This window comes from Drosophila arizonae, chromosome 3 (assembly GCF_054131065.1).
Source record: "Drosophila arizonae isolate 15081-1271.41 chromosome 3, UAZ_ARI_1.0, whole genome shotgun sequence".
NCBI classification, from domain to species: domain Eukaryota; kingdom Metazoa; phylum Arthropoda; class Insecta; order Diptera; family Drosophilidae; genus Drosophila; species Drosophila arizonae.
In genome coordinates this window covers 10,282,067-10,300,381 of record NC_142923.1, presented here as the reverse complement: position 1 = coordinate 10,300,381, position 18,315 = coordinate 10,282,067, and the positions used below count along the sequence as shown (strand labels likewise).

At 35.6% G+C, this 18,315-nt stretch overlaps 2 long non-coding RNA genes across 2 annotated transcripts; one reads left to right on the top strand and one right to left on the bottom strand.

Moving 5' to 3' along the window:
- Positions 1-2,805: 2,805 nt before the first annotated feature.
- Positions 2,806-3,836, bottom strand: LOC149269652 (uncharacterized). The gene is made up of 2 exons (XR_016269011.1): positions 3,149-3,836; positions 2,806-3,077 (listed from the first exon to the last, which is right to left on the bottom strand). It is a non-coding gene; the product is annotated as an uncharacterized LOC149269652 (long non-coding RNA).
- A 628-nt stretch (positions 3,837-4,464) lies between these two features.
- LOC149269651 (uncharacterized) lies at positions 4,465-5,341 on the top strand. Its single transcript, XR_016269370.1, has 2 exons — positions 4,465-4,830; positions 5,059-5,341. It is a non-coding gene; the product is annotated as an uncharacterized LOC149269651 (long non-coding RNA).
- Positions 5,342-18,315: the final 12,974 nt, after the last annotated feature.

Here is an 18,315-nt window from a genome sequence, read left to right as displayed (position 1 = left end):
ATACTAATTATAACTACAAATATGCTTTCAAATAATCGCAAGAAGGCTTGTATATATTAGAGAAAAAAATCATAGAGTAACATCATTAAGCAGCTCACTTTTTGCACTCTTTCTGCTCAAAGCTTTACTGGAAATATAAATTTCATTTAGAGCATTTAAAGTAGGATTAAATGATTATTCGCTTTTTCAACGGCTGCTTCATTAAACTAAGATCTGCGCCAACTTTATTCACAATTTGTTTGCAATTTTGTGCTTGCACAACAACAACAACAGCGCAAAAACAAATGTAAACTTTTGCGCACCACAACTCGGACGCTGGAAACTCTTGAAGTAGTTCGCTTTTTACCACTTTATTAATTTCAAAATAAAATAGCACAACCATTAACAATGCGCACCAACAAAAACAAATACTCACACACACATACACACCCTCAACGCGAGACATGTAGAAGTGCTGTAGGTGGGCGTGTCCAAATCGGAAATACCCTAAGTAAACATACAACAACTGAGCGAAAATCTTATAGCACTTGAAATTTTGGGTATAACAGATGGAAATATCTAAAAAGTATTTTTTTTTTTTTTTATACATGAGTATTATATTTTATAGCGTACATTATAAATTAAATACATGATTTATCTATCTAATATATATTCAGCTAGTTTTGAGATAGTGTAGACTGTCGTCCCTTAGCTTGCACATTTCACCAGGAACATGCTTACGCTCTTGTATACCCTGTTCTATAGCGCTCACAGGGTATATGGCAAGCCACAATAAACAAGCAAAGCGGCAACAACAAATTTTGCAATGCAACTGGAGAGAAAAACTATGTTCGCTCGCACATTGGTTGCAAACGTGTTCTTCATATTACAGATTTAAGTACTTAGAATGGGATCGTATACGCACACTCTTGTAGCACAGTGTAAAAAGCACAGCACAAGCTTCTGCTACAACTAGTGCAGCTATTGCTGCTGCTTCTTCATTTTCTTCTTCTTCCGCAACTGTGCTACGTTGTGCTTCTTCTTGTTCTTTGCACGCTCCATAGTCATTTGGAGCATATGTTTCGAACATTTTTCATAATCAAAAAGCTTTTAGCGGCGGACAGTGGCAATGATGGCCACGACGACAACGGCTGCCATACACACACACACACACACACACACCTCTCTGCCCACTTGCCACGCCCTCTTGGCCAACCCTGAAGCCGCACTAAAAAGCTGCAAAACTGACTAACTTATTGCAGCCAAGTGGAGCTTATTGTCCGTTTCATTTTCAAGTGCAGCAGCGTGTAAAATCGCAATAATGCACCACTTTCCAAACGCTGCACAGTGCTCACTCGCAGCGTTTGCTACCGATTTGTGGCATAACGAAAAATACAAAATAAAAATAAAAAAAACAACTTGACAAACATCAGCAGTTAGCTTGACCAGCTGTAAGTGAAGCCAAGCTAGTAAATACTCTAATAAGAATCCAATAAGCCGTATGTCAGGATATGTAAATGATGACGTAAATATGTTTTAATTCAATATAAAGCTAGCTCCTGTTTGCTCTTTGAGTTTATATTTCAGATTGACACATATAATGAAAATGCAATCAACAATTCATTGCATTTATCATTTGATCTAAGTTTAAGTTATTTTAAGACAATATAAACATTTTAAAAAAAAGTATTTCATTCCCGAAAGAAAATTCGAAAATCGCATAAAAATCATGAAAAAAGTAGTCAGCGTAGACTGAGTAAGTGTTCCATAACATAAATATATATTTTATTGATATACATAGATGCTTTGTTGGTTCTAAACCGCAAATTAAAGAGCAATTTAGCGGATAAGAAAGAAAAAGAAACTAAATGTATATAAAATAGTGTAAGCCCTTAAAACAAAATACTAGATTTTATTATATATATTATTTTTATTATGCACACATTTAACATTATTATTATTATTATTATTATTATTATTTTTTTTTTTTTTTTTTTTTTTTTTTTTTTTTTTTTTTTGAATAATTTTTTTTCCCTTTTGGCATAGTAAACATTATTATCTTTATTATCATATAAATTAATATAATTAGAAACTTTTTTCAAAATTCAATTACATAATTATATAAACATAAGCTATCACGACTACTGTTTATATATACCCTTCGCTCACGTTGAGGCTACGGGGTATGAGCAGAAGAAATTTTGCAAAGGACAAACAGCATTTGTCATGCCAATTGATAGTCGACAACAAGTAGAATAACATCAACTAACAACTGAAAAGAGAGCGAAATAACAAATTCAATTTATCTAGCAAAACACACACATACAAACACACACACACACACACACACACACACACGTACACACATTGTCGAAAAAACAAGACGAACAATTGAATTCAATTTCCATAGGCATTAACATGTTGCCAAACATTTATAACAAATTGCAGCGAGTGGCCCATTGTTCAGATGCATTTTAAAGCACACTTATTTGCCAAAGCAATTTAAAATTGTTTATTTATAGTTGACAGTTGTGCTGCGTATAATATTATATTTGCATTAAGCAAACATCAACTCCCACGTTTAATTGTTGTTGGCTTTTGCTGTGCGCATTACGCATTTTATTACATTTCCGAATGCTTTTAATTGCCTTTCATTAATTTTTACGCAGTGCCGGTCATTGTATGCAAATAAATTGCGCATACGCCTAGTCAGCCAGCTGCAGCACAACAGCCAACACTCATATGCATATAAACCATAGCTTCTGCTGAGCTAAATTCAAGAGAAAACAGTGGACTTGCCTTTTGGTGCCACAAATAAAACATATATTAATTTTAAGAAATATTAGTATATTAAAATTCATTTAATTTTATATATATATATAAAATTGCCACATATACAGTTTCACACAGCCTTTGGAATATATCTGAATGTATTGTGTAGCATGAAATCATCAGTGTGATTGTCGATATCATGATCAAATTCATCATCGCTGTCCGTGGGGTTTTTCATAGTATATAGAACTAGGGCCACAATGAGGAATATGCCAACTATGCCAAATATTAGACAGGCAATCATCTTTACGCCGCTCCGTTTCCAGCTGAAAATTATAGAAGCTTGCATAAATAACCCACATGCTCGAAGGAGGAGGAGGAGGGGCTTGTTGCTTACCTGCACACAGCAGACTTACACATTCTCAAAAGCTTTAATTTTATTTTTGACAAGTTCCCAATAGGCTATTAGATAACAAAAGAATTTCATATCAAATAATTTAATACTATTGAAATATTTGTTAGAATGTCAATTAAAACAGCTGAGAGTGCCCTAGGAGATTCGCTGAAACCTGCAATTAGCTGCTTTTCCAATCATTCAATGACTGGCTATATCGACTAAGCTCGGCGTATACTCTGTGGTATCTGTTACGCCTCCTTCTGCGCGGTACTCACATTTGCAAAAAGCCATTTTGAGCAGGTTTCCCATTGTCAATAGCAAGTAAATGACTGCTGAATACTCATAAACAGCCACATCAATTCATCGACTGGCCTCAGCCATTACAAGCATCCTATTTCCCCCGTTGCTTACAGGGTATTCAAATTATGCACCAGCAGCATATTTCAGCCTTCAGCCAAATTATACACATATATTTTTTTTTGTGCGCAATTTTGATAGCAATACGATGGTAAATTCATAAATTCGATTAACTTAAGCCAGCAGCAGCGCATTCAATTGTTGTTAAGGGCCTGCAAAGCCAACTTCACAAATGAAATTTAAAAATAAATACAAATAAAACATAAAAAAGAAAGGAAACGAAACGAAAAAAAATATATATATGTATATACATGCCGCATAATCGAAATGTATTTTGGGTTTTTATTGCGTCTGCGAAGTCAAGGTAGCACTTGAATAGCCGAGGGTGTGCGGGTTGCGAGGGAATTGTGGCAGGGGCGGTGGTGGCAATAACAGCATTTTAACGCCTTATGGTCCATTTAGGTAAAAGTGCCATTTGGGCTGTGGGCTTAACAAGAAATTATGACCTCTGGGCGGCCCAGCCACAAGACTCGAACCAAAAAGAAAGTATATAAAAAAGTAGCCAAAAAAAAAAAGCACAAGATATTTAGGATTAAAGATATCGAGCGAAGGCTAGCGAAAGTGGAACTGTAAAGATTAAAGATATCAATATCAATCAATAAACAGCTTGAGTTTGTTGTTTGTAAAAAAAAAAACAAAAAACAAAAGTTGAAACATCGAATCATTTCAACAGGCATTGCGGTCATTTGTATGATAAATATAATATGGCATACATTTCATATATTTGTACAAATATAAAATTAATTTGCATTTTCTCCACTTTATAATAAAAAATTAAATAAAATAAAATAAAATAATAATGAAAGTAAAATAAATAAAAGTCTCTAACTCTTTTTTTCTGAGATTCACGCATTCAAACATACGAGCTCGTCAGCCTGAAAAAGAATAAAAGATATCACAAGGAATTGAAAATTCATTATAAATTATCAGAAATAACCACCTGTAATTGACTTCTATCGAAAACAATTGCATTTGTATTAGTAATGCAAACATAAGTAAAGAAATTAATATCAATACAAGTGTTTTTTCTAGCCATCTTAGTAGCCATCGATTTTAACACATTTCTTGAAATTATTTTTTAAAAAAATTTTTTAAAACTTATTGAAATTGTAAATTTTAAAAATTTAATCATGACCTATCGAGACCCAAAACTATTTGTGGTTTTCATGACTATTGTGATCTTTGATTTTTTGTTTCTTCAGGCTATTGAGGCTGTCAAAATTGATAAACCGAAGTCGGAGAGGAATAAGTGATACAGACCGACGGTAAACAATTTTTCAATTCAATTTTTATAATAAAAGTTACGCTATAACTTATCTTTAACTTTTATTATTAAAATTGAAAATAAGAGTTATGATTTGATTTTAATATAAAAATTGATCTGTAATAATTATTTTTGATTTTTATCATATCAATTATTTATAATAATTACAAATAATTTTTTTTTAATTACTCAAAAATAATTCTTATTTTTTACTATTTTGCTTTAAAAGTTATAATAGTTACGGTCCCTGGTAAAAATGTTTGACGATAAAGATGATTGAACTGAACAAACCGTAAGAGTATTGCAATCAATGGAGATCAAGTCAAGTTTGCTGAGAAGAAAGCCAAAAAGGTCTTAAATGTAATGAGTACTCTTAAAGGTTTAGACCAATATTCTGGACAGCTTTAATCTTTGTAAGCCTAAGCATATCAAATCAATGCGCAACAAATGTCATGGAGTTAATACGAAAATTGTAATAAAGCCGATCAAGAATATATATCTACAGATATAAATATATATATTTATTTAGATAGCAATTTGGATAAATTGTGGCTATCCTTTAAATACTGATTCAATTTGCCATTTCATTTTCATCCATTGTCCAGATTGGAGTGTATCGCTTCAATGGCCTCCATTGGAGCCTGGGGCTGGCCACCTTTACGGCCGCTTAATATGAATGATGCGCCCAACTTATGGCGGGGTGCAAGTGCTCCAATTGAGCGAACTGTTGAGCTGAAATCTGTGCCTGATAGCTTTCAGGGCCCCACGAAATTTCGAGTGGCAAGCATCCATCCGCCACAGCCCCTCGCCCCATAAGCCCGAAACGTTCGAACTACTTTCGTGGCGTTACATTTCAATGAAATTTCCATAAGGAAACCATTTAAGAGCTGCCGAAATACGGAACGAAGGAAATCTGTGAAAAACCGCAATGTCAGTGATGTTGCCCTCCGCCCGTGGCCCAATGCCTCAATGCCCCACCCACGCCTGATTGTTGTGTGAGGCAAAACTGATGCTAGTAGTTAACGGTACTTTGTATGCAAAGTGCAAAAAACGGAAGTAAAGCGCCGAATAGTAGAAGCAACTAGCCCAAGCCCAACGTGTCGAAGCACAGTCGGGCAAAGCGATGTCGAGGGCGTGGGCGAGGGCAGATGAGTGCCGGCCACAAAGCGCTCAGCAGCTTGTGTTTGATTATTTTCTCCTTTTTTTTTACGCCGGAGCGGCTGCTCCTAGCTACTTTCGGGTGCACTTTATTTTGCAGATTGTTAGCGTTTATATCCGAAGCAGAAAAGGAGCAGCACCAGCACCAGCAACAGCAACAGCGGCAGCAGCAGCCGCCACGCTGACAGCTGACTGAAATGTCGAAAGTAAGTTCAAATCGCTTGGGTTCAGACTCCATCCGCTTGGAAGTGCTCGACGTGTCTATGTATGTATCTACGTATCTATCGTGTGATTAAGAACGCTGCCTTGTATTTAAGTGTTGGCCCTAAGCTCTTTGTTGCTCTTTATGCTCCATTGAACGGCGATTGGCTGGTGTCGTGCGTTCAGTGGTTCAGTGGGTGCTGCTGCGATAAGTAGGAGTGGCTGTGGTGCGAGTGCCAGCGGCCAACTGCCATGGATTGGATACTTGAGCATACCATTACCGCAGATGCGGCAGCTTTGGGCACGGCTTTAGATACAATTTATCGATAGGCACTTAGTTTGCCCACACAACCGGCTGTACTCTATGCACAAATCCTAAAATATTGAAACGTTTTTAAGCAATTTACTTTAAAACTTAAAGCAAATAAAAATTATTTAAAATTAAAAAATAAAAAATATAATATAACCACGCAAGTTTTTATTTTAATATTTTTTGCACGTTACATATATAAATATATATATTTTCAATCTCAAAATATTAATATTCTCTTAGATAAAAAAATACATTTTTGTAAAATTAAAAAAAAAATAAATAAACAAATAAAAAAAAACACTTGTCGCATTTTGAAACAAAAAAGACTTTAATTTCTTATTTTATTAAATATAAATTATTAATTATTTCAATAAAAAAATTGTCGAAGTTAAACTAAATTAAGGGAAATGTACATATAGAATTTTATTTACTTGTGGATTTCTAAAAAAATAAATAATAAAATAAAAAAAAGCGCTGTTCACTTTAAAAGTTTATGTTAATTTATTTAGTTTTTATTCTTTGTAAAAATAATATCAATTTATCAAAATTTTACATATATACTCTTAATTTTATACTATATATATAATTTTACTTTTAAATTAACCCAAAATCAAAAGCTGATTATATTAAAAATGTATATAGCTAACTTGAAGCTGTTAGCACAGTACTTTGATTATTGTGGATGAGATCTGAGCACGCATTTTGGATGGCGAATCTAGTCGCAGTCGTAGTCGTAGTCGTAGTCGTGTAATTTCATTAATGCCCTTTAATATGGTGTGCGCAACGCTTCAATGAATTTCATTTCATTGGATATTGGGGCACTTTTATTCTTTCATTATGCCGATGGCTTCCATCGTCGGCAACCTTCAATTTCTTATTTTTTTCTGCTTTAAATTTTGTTTCTGTTTTTTGTTCGGTGTTGCCGTCACTTCTTTTTGATTGCCTTTTAGTACATTGAACATTTGGTATTTGCTATCTGCATGCTTCGTGGAGTGAATAGGGCGCAAGGGGGGAGCAAAAGAGAGGGGCGTGGAGCTTGCCGTTACTTCGATTTGTTTCTTATTTAAATTTTGTATTCGCTTCGAGCGACATAGTGGCAATGCCAGGGCGTGCGGCTGTTGGACAGGGCTGCATTAAGTGCTTTTGTGGGTGCAAACGCGAATTAATGCGAGCCAAAAAAAAATAAAAAATTGAAAAAAAAAAAAAGGAAATCGTTGCGGTTGCCAGCTGTAACGCGTTTAATTTATACGCTCGCCCTGCCAGCAGAACAAAATAAAGAATGGCAAAAAGAGCAGGAATAAAAATATATATTTATTTTACAGCTGCTTCAGCACTTAGAGATATGTATGTATGTAAGTGTATGGGTGTGGGTGTCTCTGTGGGTGTGTGTGTGTGTGTGCGTATGTTGAAGAGTGTTGCGGGCAATAAAAAGCAGCCAGCGAGTGGCATTCAACACCTTTTTCTATTTTGGCCAAAAAGCTTAATAAACAAACGGTCCAAATGGGGTGCGGATGCGGATGCGAATCCGAATCCGAATGCTGCTCGTGCTGGCAATTGGCGGTGACTCTGGGCCGAAACCAGCGCATAAACATTTAAGTCCACAATTTGCACAGCACCTAAAGAGGCAGAGCACACACACATACATACACTTACATACACACATACTGCACCACACACCCAACCGAATGCTAGACAAATGCAATTTTCACGTGCAACCACAACGAAATTTATGCCACACCAGTAACTACAGCTACAGCTAAAGCTACAGCAACAGCAGCAGCTGCTACTGGTGCTACTGCTACTGCGAATACTGTGAATACCTTAAAGCAGCTTTGAGGGTATTAACTGTTAAATCTGAATATAAAAGAGGGAACGTGAAACCTATAATCCTTATCAGCTTATGAAGTCATCAAGCTAACCAAACTTTCGTTCTTTGAAAATTCAAAGCAAATCGGTTTGCTTCAGAGCTAAATGTTGTACTTAATATTTTATATATTCCTATATCGTCTGACTCAAGCTTACGAAACCTTAAGATATTTTTTTTAGTAAATTTAAGTTAAACTACAAAATATGAATAAGGTATGGGAAAATAAGGAAAGTCTTAGCTATATTCAATATTTCACAAATACTCCACAAATATTATATTTGCATAAAATGTAGATATAAAATAAAAAAAATAGTAATGGAAAATAAAATATTAAAAGCTGCTACAAACCAAAGCAGAGACTGCAAATTGGCCATTGGCTATACGCGGCTATAGTTTCAAGTATTGGTCCGGATTCCTTTTGTTATACCATTTGTAAAGTATGTGAGGGTGTATGTATGTATGTGTGAGTGTGTGTCTGTATGTGTGCGAGCAGCATTGTAATGCAGCGCTATCACCTGGCGCTGCATTTGCTCAGTAGCCAGCTTATTTATTGCTGTTGAATTAAAATGAAAAACGTTTTGTGCTGGCCGAGACGCTGGGCTCAGTTCATGTTCATTTCGAATGGGGCCACATGATGACATAACCCAATGAGGAGCAAAGCGAGGCGCTTCCGCTTACTAACGACACTGAGCAGGTGGAATGGACCGGAATGGACTGGAGTGGAAGGGCATGGTTGGGGAGCACGATGGGTGACCACGGCTAGACGCACAGGCTGCTCAAGTAGTCATAAGCACGACTCATGGACAGCTGCAAGTGAGCTGACTTTGGGTTTCCGTTTCCGCTGCAATGTGTCGCCGCCATTATGCAAATGCCGGCAGAGCACCTGCCCAGCCCCAGCCCCAGCACCAGCCCCAGCCCAGCTGAGATCCTTGGCAGCCAGCACAGGTCCTCGGCTCATTGCAATCTGCATTTAAATGACCCACAAGCATTGTGGAGCGCGAACGCGCGCGCATTCACTGAGATTTTATCGAGCATCGTCTTGTCGCATCATTTGCAAAAATATTAAAGAAAATATATAGCTAGCACCTGGAATAATGCATAAGGCATAAAGCACCCCGAGGAGGCGACACAGCTAGCTGCGTGCCTGATGTCCTGAAATGAGATTTTTTGCATTTTTCTTGTCGTTTTTCTCATTTTTGGTTTCAAAGCGTAATTGAAATTCCTTTTAATGCTGTGATTCCTGTGGGCTTTGACCAGCCAGCCAGAACCAGTCAACTAATGATTCTTGGCTGCTTTGATTGATTGCCTTTTCAGATAAGAGGCTATCAACAAGCATTCCTAATAGATCGAATAGTCAATCAAAAATATTTAATATGCGCCGACAGCTGACACAAATTTAAAGCTAATCTATGCTGTGCACTCTGAACCGACAGACAATTCCGTGACAATGAAGTATTGAATCCGAAATGGAAGGCAGCATCTCCAGTATTTCTTTATTTATCCGATGCTACGGCAAAGCTGCTTTAGGTTGGATTTGAGAGAGCGAAGCACCCGACCAATGTTCAAATGTTGTGCTTTGTAACGAACGAAAAGTGTAGACTCCTAAAGCGATAGATAGAGGGGTATTAATAGTCGGGCCTTGGTAGCAGCACCTTCAAAAAAATTATGTGTTGAGCCACTTCAATCGTTTCCAATGCGAGATATTATAGGGAATATATTCCGCATGCTGCTTAAAAACAATGACTAGGCTAGGTTGCAGGCGATGAGTGTTTCAACAAGACTCGACTGTCACCCGCAAAGCTAGAGCGAACGAAGAATGCTTGCAAAACAGCATTCCAAAGTTTATTTCAAACAAACAATGGTTCTTGAATTCACTAGACGGGAAAGGTTAGATTTTTATCTCCTCGTGAAGTCCAAAAAAAAAAAAAAAAAAAAAAAAAAAAAAAAAAAAAATAAATAAATAAATAAATAAAACTGAACCGCTGATCTGAAGAAAGCTATAATCATTTAGTGACTTAAAATACCAACAAAACTAATTCGGACAGCTTGCGATTCCTTTTTGGAGCCTCTAAAGGATATAGTCAAAGCAAAAGCAGACCAATAAAATTATTTAGATTTTTTGACCAATAATATAGCATAAACTCTAATATGCAGAAAATTCCATAAATCCGCTAGAATTTCGACTGGGCAGTCATCAAATCTAAAAATCGAACTCACCTAGCATAAACCAACAAAATTGCAATAGCTAACATTATACACGACCAAGTCTTATTATATTATTCAGTTTATGTTGAATACATGCGTGGCTTAACTTATTTATAGCAATATTTTGTTAAAGAGTTAAAGTGGGTAAAATTCTCGGCTCTGCCATTGTGCGACGGAGTCGAAAAATAATTTTCACAGCAAAGAGAAGAGGAAGACAGGGCAGAGCTGGGCACGGCAAGGGGCGGGAGTCCCCAGCCATTTTCATAACTTTGACAAGGTAACATACAGAGTGGAAAGACTGCTAATAAAGTTACATGCAGACACACACACACAGACACAGAAGCAGAGTGAGAGAGACTGCGAGCGAGAGAGGAAGGGAGAGAAGGAAGCACTTAAATTGTGTGTAACTCGCGTTTTGTTATGAGCCAGCAAAGCACGCTCCAACTCCACACAAGAATACACACACACACACACAAACCCCCATCCACACACACACACGCATATCCACACTCATACACACACACAGCTCCACTCACTTGCTTGCCCAAGAGAGTTGTTAACGTTTTTTCGTCGCTGTGTTTACTCTTTTTCATCTTGGCGCCATGACTCTAATGACAGGACCCCTGTTGCCATCAGGCGGGGTGGGCAGGGCAGGCAGGTAGGCAGCGATAAGCGACAATAAACATAAAAAATAAAAGTCAAGCCAGCTAACACCGCCCCAGCTCACCTGTCTGCTAGCTCGGCGAAAAATTTTTAACAACCACACGAGATTTTTGTCGAGCTTTTTTACGGCTCTCATGGATTTTCGCCGGATTTTCAACGCATCAAATTGTGCAATTGTTGTTGTTGTCGTCGTTCGCGCTCATACGTAGCCAAAATGACGACTCACAGATGCGAGCGAAGCTGGAGCAACTCGCCGCCCGCTCCTTGGGGTACGCAAATTAGTTCGCAGCGCAAATCCATTAATTGAATTATAATTTACAAGCGCAATTCCGGCGTCGGTGGCGACGCGTCCTCGTGGTGGCAATGTGGAGCCAGTAAACAATAAAGATGTCATATACACCAGCCTGTAGAGGGGTGGGGCGGGGATTGGTGGCTCTAGCGGGAGTGGGACATGGCGGGCGTGGCGGGCGTGGCGGGCGCATACACGCGCAGTGGCCTTGTTATGCAAACGTTGAATTCGTAACAAAAAATTGCTTTACATATTCGCATACCCTTGATTTTATTCCCTTTCCGTGCTGCTCGTTTCGCATACCCAGTAGGTATTTAGGCAACGAAGAAGGGTGACTCGAATTTCATCTGTAGATTGATTGAGTTTAAAATTTCTATCATATAACAATAGATATAGATTAGTATGATGTCAAAATAATACAGGGTGTCTGGCAGTCAGTCACGCGGAAATTTGCGCTGAACATTTCGCCTTGTTTACCAAGCATCACAAATACAATATATTGTATATATTATTATAAAATGAACACAGCAAAAATTGAATTTCAATTCGTTTATTTTTTTAGTGTGTCGTTTTCTTTTTTTTTTTTATTTTTTTTTTATTTATAAATTTAATTTTTTGCGTTGGATTTCGTTGAAAAAATATGAAAAATTGTTAGCCGCATATTTGGAAGAGAAAATATTTTTTAAATGCAATTGATTGTGCTTTTAACGAGCATATTGTAAAAGAGTTTGATTTAATTAAGCATAGCAAAGATGTAAGCAAATATTTTGTGAGAAGCCAGAAGTAGGATGATACCCCAAAAACACAGCGGGAAAAAATTGAGTTTTCATTTATTTACATTTAATTAAAATTATATATATGTATTAATGAAAATATATTATAGGAACAATAAGAATGCAAAAATGAGTTATGCATGCAAATTATTTAAGAAATTTTCAATTAATTTTCGTACATTGTTTATTAAAACGAACACAATGTAATTAAGACACTCGAGTCTACTCGACTTATCGATACTCTAGCATCAGCCAAGCTGCTTACTTAAAAAAATAAAGATGGAGTAAGTATAGATAGATATAGATTGTAGTAGTAGGAAATATCGAGTCTGTATTCATTGGTAAATAAAAATTTGTGTTCACTAAGCCCTAAGCTCATTTCATCTCAAACATCTCCAGTTCTAATATAGAACTTCATGCGACCCATCTGACAACCCTATATATATCTTTTGACAGAGACGGGCACAATACATCGTACCGACTCAAGGCCTTTTATAAAGAAATCTACTTGAAGCAAAAAAAAAATAATAATAATAATAAAAATAAATAAATAAATAAATAAATAATGATTATCGTTAATATCAAAAGTATGTTTTTCTTTGATTAAAAAAAAAAGTAAATATAGGTTCATCAAACGTGGACATCCTTGTAGGCTTGCCAGATGGGTCCGACGAATATGGACAATCCCGTGCAATATTGTTAAAATATTAAATCGAAATTTCAGCTTGGTCCGACATACGCTATATATATATGTAATTATACCCTGAAAGCATATATATATATATATATATATATATATATATATATATATATATATATATATATATATATATATATATATATATATTTTTTTTTTTTTTTTTTTTTTTTTTTTTTTTTTATTTATTTATTTATTTTTTTTTTTTTTTTTTTCATCGTGCAATTAGTCATTAGCCTGGCTTCATTCAAACATTTTTTACTCCATTCAATCCGAATGGAAATTTATACAAAGTTAATTAAATATAGCCAGCACTGGGGAAGTCAACCAGCAAAGCTGTTGAAGCCTATGGCAAATGGAAAGGAATGCAATTGAATTGCATACATTTGATGGGATGACAGTTGACGTTTGGACGTGGTTAATAAATTCGATTTATTAATAAGTTTGTCAGATCGACTGCAAGGCGTTTGTCAATTTGTCGCCTCAGCAAAAGAGACGATGCCAGACAATGCCACAAGTTGCAATCCCAATGGCAGCCGCAGTGTCGAATGCATTGCAAATAGAAATTGGCAAACACGCACCACAGCTGCACAGATGTAGCAAGTTGAGCAAGGATGTGTTGCATGTCCTTGCTGTTGTGTCCTGCCCGCCTGCCCGCCTGCCCACCCTCCCACAGTGCTGTCCTTGTCATGTCGAGCGTCAGCTTAACATGCGATCAGCGACAGTGAACGACAGGCTGAAGTGGCATGCTCTGCAATAGACCAGCAAGCCACCACAGCACCACCACTCTCCACTCTGCACTGTGCACTGTGAACTGTGAACTGTGAAGGCGTTGACAGACGGCAATTTGCAATTGCTGAAATAATTTCGCTTTAGATTATTTGTCGCCCACTCTTGATGCGTGTTAACTGCCAAATCAATCGTGCTGAAAAACGAATCCAGCAAAAACGCAATGCGCATCGGCCATTAAAAAGCAATTTAATTTACTCAAATTTAAACTCACACACACACACACAGAAAGATATATGTATATGGATGTCCGCTATAAAGTATGCTGCACACATTTTGCGAGCAGCTTGCAAGGCATCAACATTTTTGCAGCTAGATAAATTTCAATTATTAAAATCGAATTTGCATGGCACGCTGTGGGCGGCAATAATGACTGGGGCGTGGCATTGGTGGACATGCTAGAGCAGATGGCGTGTCGCGTCGTGACACGCACTTTTATCGTTAGCTCCACATTTAGAGTCTATCAAATGCTATTTAGCAGAAAATCCAGCTGAGATTAAAATATGATATGATAAAATATGATATATATGATATAATATATATGTTATTGGTATACATTCGATTGAAATGAGAAAAACCAGGATAAGTCAACGACAGAAAAAAAGTTAATCAATAAAGAGAGAGAGTAAGAAAGTGAGAGAAAGCGCGTGTTAAAGACAGAGAGGAGAGAGGAGAGAAATAATGTGAGCGTGAGAGGGAGAGAGAGAGAGAGAAATAAGGGAGTGGGTGAGAGCAGCTATAAAGTAAATTCAATATTCAAAAGAATTTAGACGGTATCTATAATGCTGTCAAATTTGATAATATTCTTTCTCTTAGTGCTACAAGAACTCAAATGCATAATTAAAAAAAAAAAAAAAATATTATACTAAAATTGTTTTAATTTGAATAACAGCTTAGACTTTCTTCATGAGCTTAAGAGAGAATAATTATCATCTATAGAGAACAACAATTTAAGGGTAAATAAAATAAATACAACAATATAAATCATAGCAACTTGCAACACTAATTCACATTTGCTATGCAACTGCGCAACACTGGAGCTTTATTGTTTGCTTGCAACGTGTTTATCACAAACACTGACACTCACACCCATTCTCATTTGTATGTTCCAAGAAAAAAGCAATTAAAGCGAACATTTTTGTTTATTACCAAATGCATAAATTATCAGATTTGTCGCACTCTCCATCTCCATCTCCCTCTCTCTCTCTCTCTCTCTCTCGCTCTTTGTCTCTGTCTCTTGGGCGTGGTCAGCTGTGTATTCGATATGTTTTCCAATTAATTTGAATGTCGTTGCAGTGTTGAATAACGTGCTTATGTGCAGCTGTCAAATCTCTTAAGCAACAACAACAACAGCAACAGCCACTACAAAAGTGTTTACAAAACTAAATAAACATTATTTCCCATACGCTCCATTTATCCGTTCTATGCAATAAATTTGTAAAATTGCGAATTTTCTGCTTCAATAAATTGTCAAATCTGCAAATCAACAATAACTTAATCTATGGGACCTTCACACAGCACAGCATCGTTTTAGATGTAGGTGTAGGTGTGAGTGTGTATGTGTGTGTGTGTGTGTGTGTGTGTGTCGAGCCCGACTGCATGCAATACATACACTAAATGTGCTGTTAACGGCTCATAAAATTGCACTTTAAAACGCGATTCGCAGTCGCGAGTCGAGCGCAGCAAAGGACAAAACAAAAACAGGAAGTGTCAACGACAACGTTGGCTAGAATTGCCAACAACAACAACAACAGCAACAGCAACAATGAGACAGCAACCGAGCAGCAACGGCAGACCCAATAATTTGGCCTGGGTAACTCAAGCAGTTGTGAATACAGAAAATCGTATAAAATGATATAAAACAAACTTTATTGATTAAATTAAATGAAAGTTTCTTTTCCTTCTGCCTTAACAAAGTGTGAAAAAATAAATAATTACAAAAACAAAAAAATTAATAATAATGCAAATTTCTTTGATAATTTCAAACAGTAGAAAGTTAACAGAAAATAATTTAAATTTAACAGAATACAAAATTAAATTAAATAAATAAATAATTATAAACAAATTCTTAAATCTTACGGCGTACAAAATCCCCTAAAATATCTTTTGTTATGGATTTTAAGCAGCGTCAAATTGGTCGGTCAAATTTGGGTTGTCTGCAGATCAAAAGAATCTTAAGATCTTGAAAGATATATTTTCCAACTCTCGAAGCCACCCTCGCACTTATTTACAACAACAAAGAGCGAACGAATCGCATTGTCATTGCATTTGTGTCTGCAGCATGGGCACATAAATTTGAAATTGGCGCTGCAGCTAAAAGCAATGCAAAGTTTATTTTCAAATAAAATAAATGAAAATAATCAAAGAAGTCAAAGCTAAAACGATTGTGGTATATAGAAAATAAATGCAGATTTAGCTAAATAAAATTTAAATGAAAGCAACTTTATATAGATAGGTATAGACAATGACAACCTAACTTTTATTTTTTAATCTTAATCTAATTTTCTACTAATAATAATAATAATATATAAATTATATAAATCATTTGGTCTGCTATTTATTTATTTATTATTTATTATTTGTTATTTGTATCATTCCCTTAAAATTTATTTAAAACGTTTGGTTTAATTTAATTTTTTATTAGGGGCTTGTTAATTTCCATTTACGCCCTCTTCTCTCTCTCTCCCTCCCTCTATTTAAATATACGTATCTCTTTCTCTCCTTCCCCATGCGAATAAAAATAATATAAAAAAGCGTTGCATATGCATGGGCGCAGCGAATAATTTTGTATATTTTGTTGTCTTCCCCATTTGAGTGCAATTTCGCTGCGCTTGTGTTGCATAAATATGAATGCACGCACATATATGTATATGTGTATATTTTTTTAATATGCTCGCAAATGACAAAATGAAATAAAAGATAAATACTCGATGCGAACGCAAAAATCACACACAAAATACACACGCATACACTGAGAGAAAAACAACAACAATGCGCATTTTAAAAACAAATATAAATAATGCATAAATACGATGACGAACAGCGAAGCGAGTCATAAGACACGACCCATTTAAGTTAAATGCTCGCACGGGACCAGTCGTTGTGGCTGCTGCTGATATACCCTGTATTTCGACCACAGTGGGGAGTATAGAATAAACAGATGCTGTGACTAGAGAATTTCATGTAAAAAATGGATGAACATGATTAGTTGGGGAAAGAAAAACTAACATGAATTGAAATTTATGCATGGAAATAATTAAATAATATTAACAACAACAACAAAAATAGAAACCAAAAAAATAAATACATAAATAAAAACACAGCTAAGACGAATATATATTATATATGGTAGAGCTCAAATTATATTTTTTACTGTTCAACTTCAAACGCCATATAAAATTAATTGAAATTAAAAATGTGTCAAAAAAATTGCAAAATACAAAAACCGACTATTAATGATACTCACTGTATAAATACATTATACGTATGCATATATTATCATTTAATTTTTATTTTCTCTCTCGATCAATGTTTTTCAATTCTATTTCAGTTCATGTTACAGTCTGAATAAAAAGTTTTCAAATTTCTTTTCTTTTCAAATTCTCAACTTTAAAGGAATTGAGCTTTGCAGGGTAACTGCCAGTCGATTCGCTTTGATTCGTTTTTTAAGCTTTGGCGCGTTGTCATGAAATATTCATGCCAGATATTTACATGAGAGGCATTAATTTTGCAATTTCATTGGCGCTTGTTATTATTATTATCATTTTTTATGCACACTTCACCTTCTTCTGCCTCTGTTTTTTGTCTCATAGTCGTAGCGCATAGCGCTAAACGGCGCAAAATTGATATATGACACTCCTTTGCCTAAAGCCCATAAATATGCAACAAATGACATGGAATTTCATATGGCAGTTGGGAAACATTTTACGGGTGTGACGAATGACATACGAATATATGAAATATAGAGCCAGAGAGCGCGAGAAATATATTCTTATATATCCTTATCTACATCTATATCCATATTCTTTTTTTAACATAGATAATCTCGATTACAAAAATTTATAGATTGATCTATAGATTGTTATTAATTTAATATAATCATAATTTTGTCATCTTCGATTTTATAAATATATCGAAAAGCTCATTACATTAGACATCTGCGCCATTTAGTTATCTATTTTATATAGATATTCATATTGTAATTGCAGTGATTTAATATCTCGCATCTATAATGAAATAATGCTGCAAAATAAATGAGAATCAATATTTTGTTGGCATTGTTAAGCCCCGATTCACATTTTGCATGCACAAATAAATTAGTCAAATATTGTTATGATTTACGCTGATTTGTAGACAGCGTCCATACCAAAATTGAAACATACATATTTATAATATAGGTATACACAATGGATAAAGTAAAATAAATCAAATTTTGGTTGTTTTCCATTTGGAATGATTTCGGGGTTTTTGCCTGAACAATTGAAATTAGTTCAAAATATTCGAATAATAATTAGTGACGCGACCCGTACAC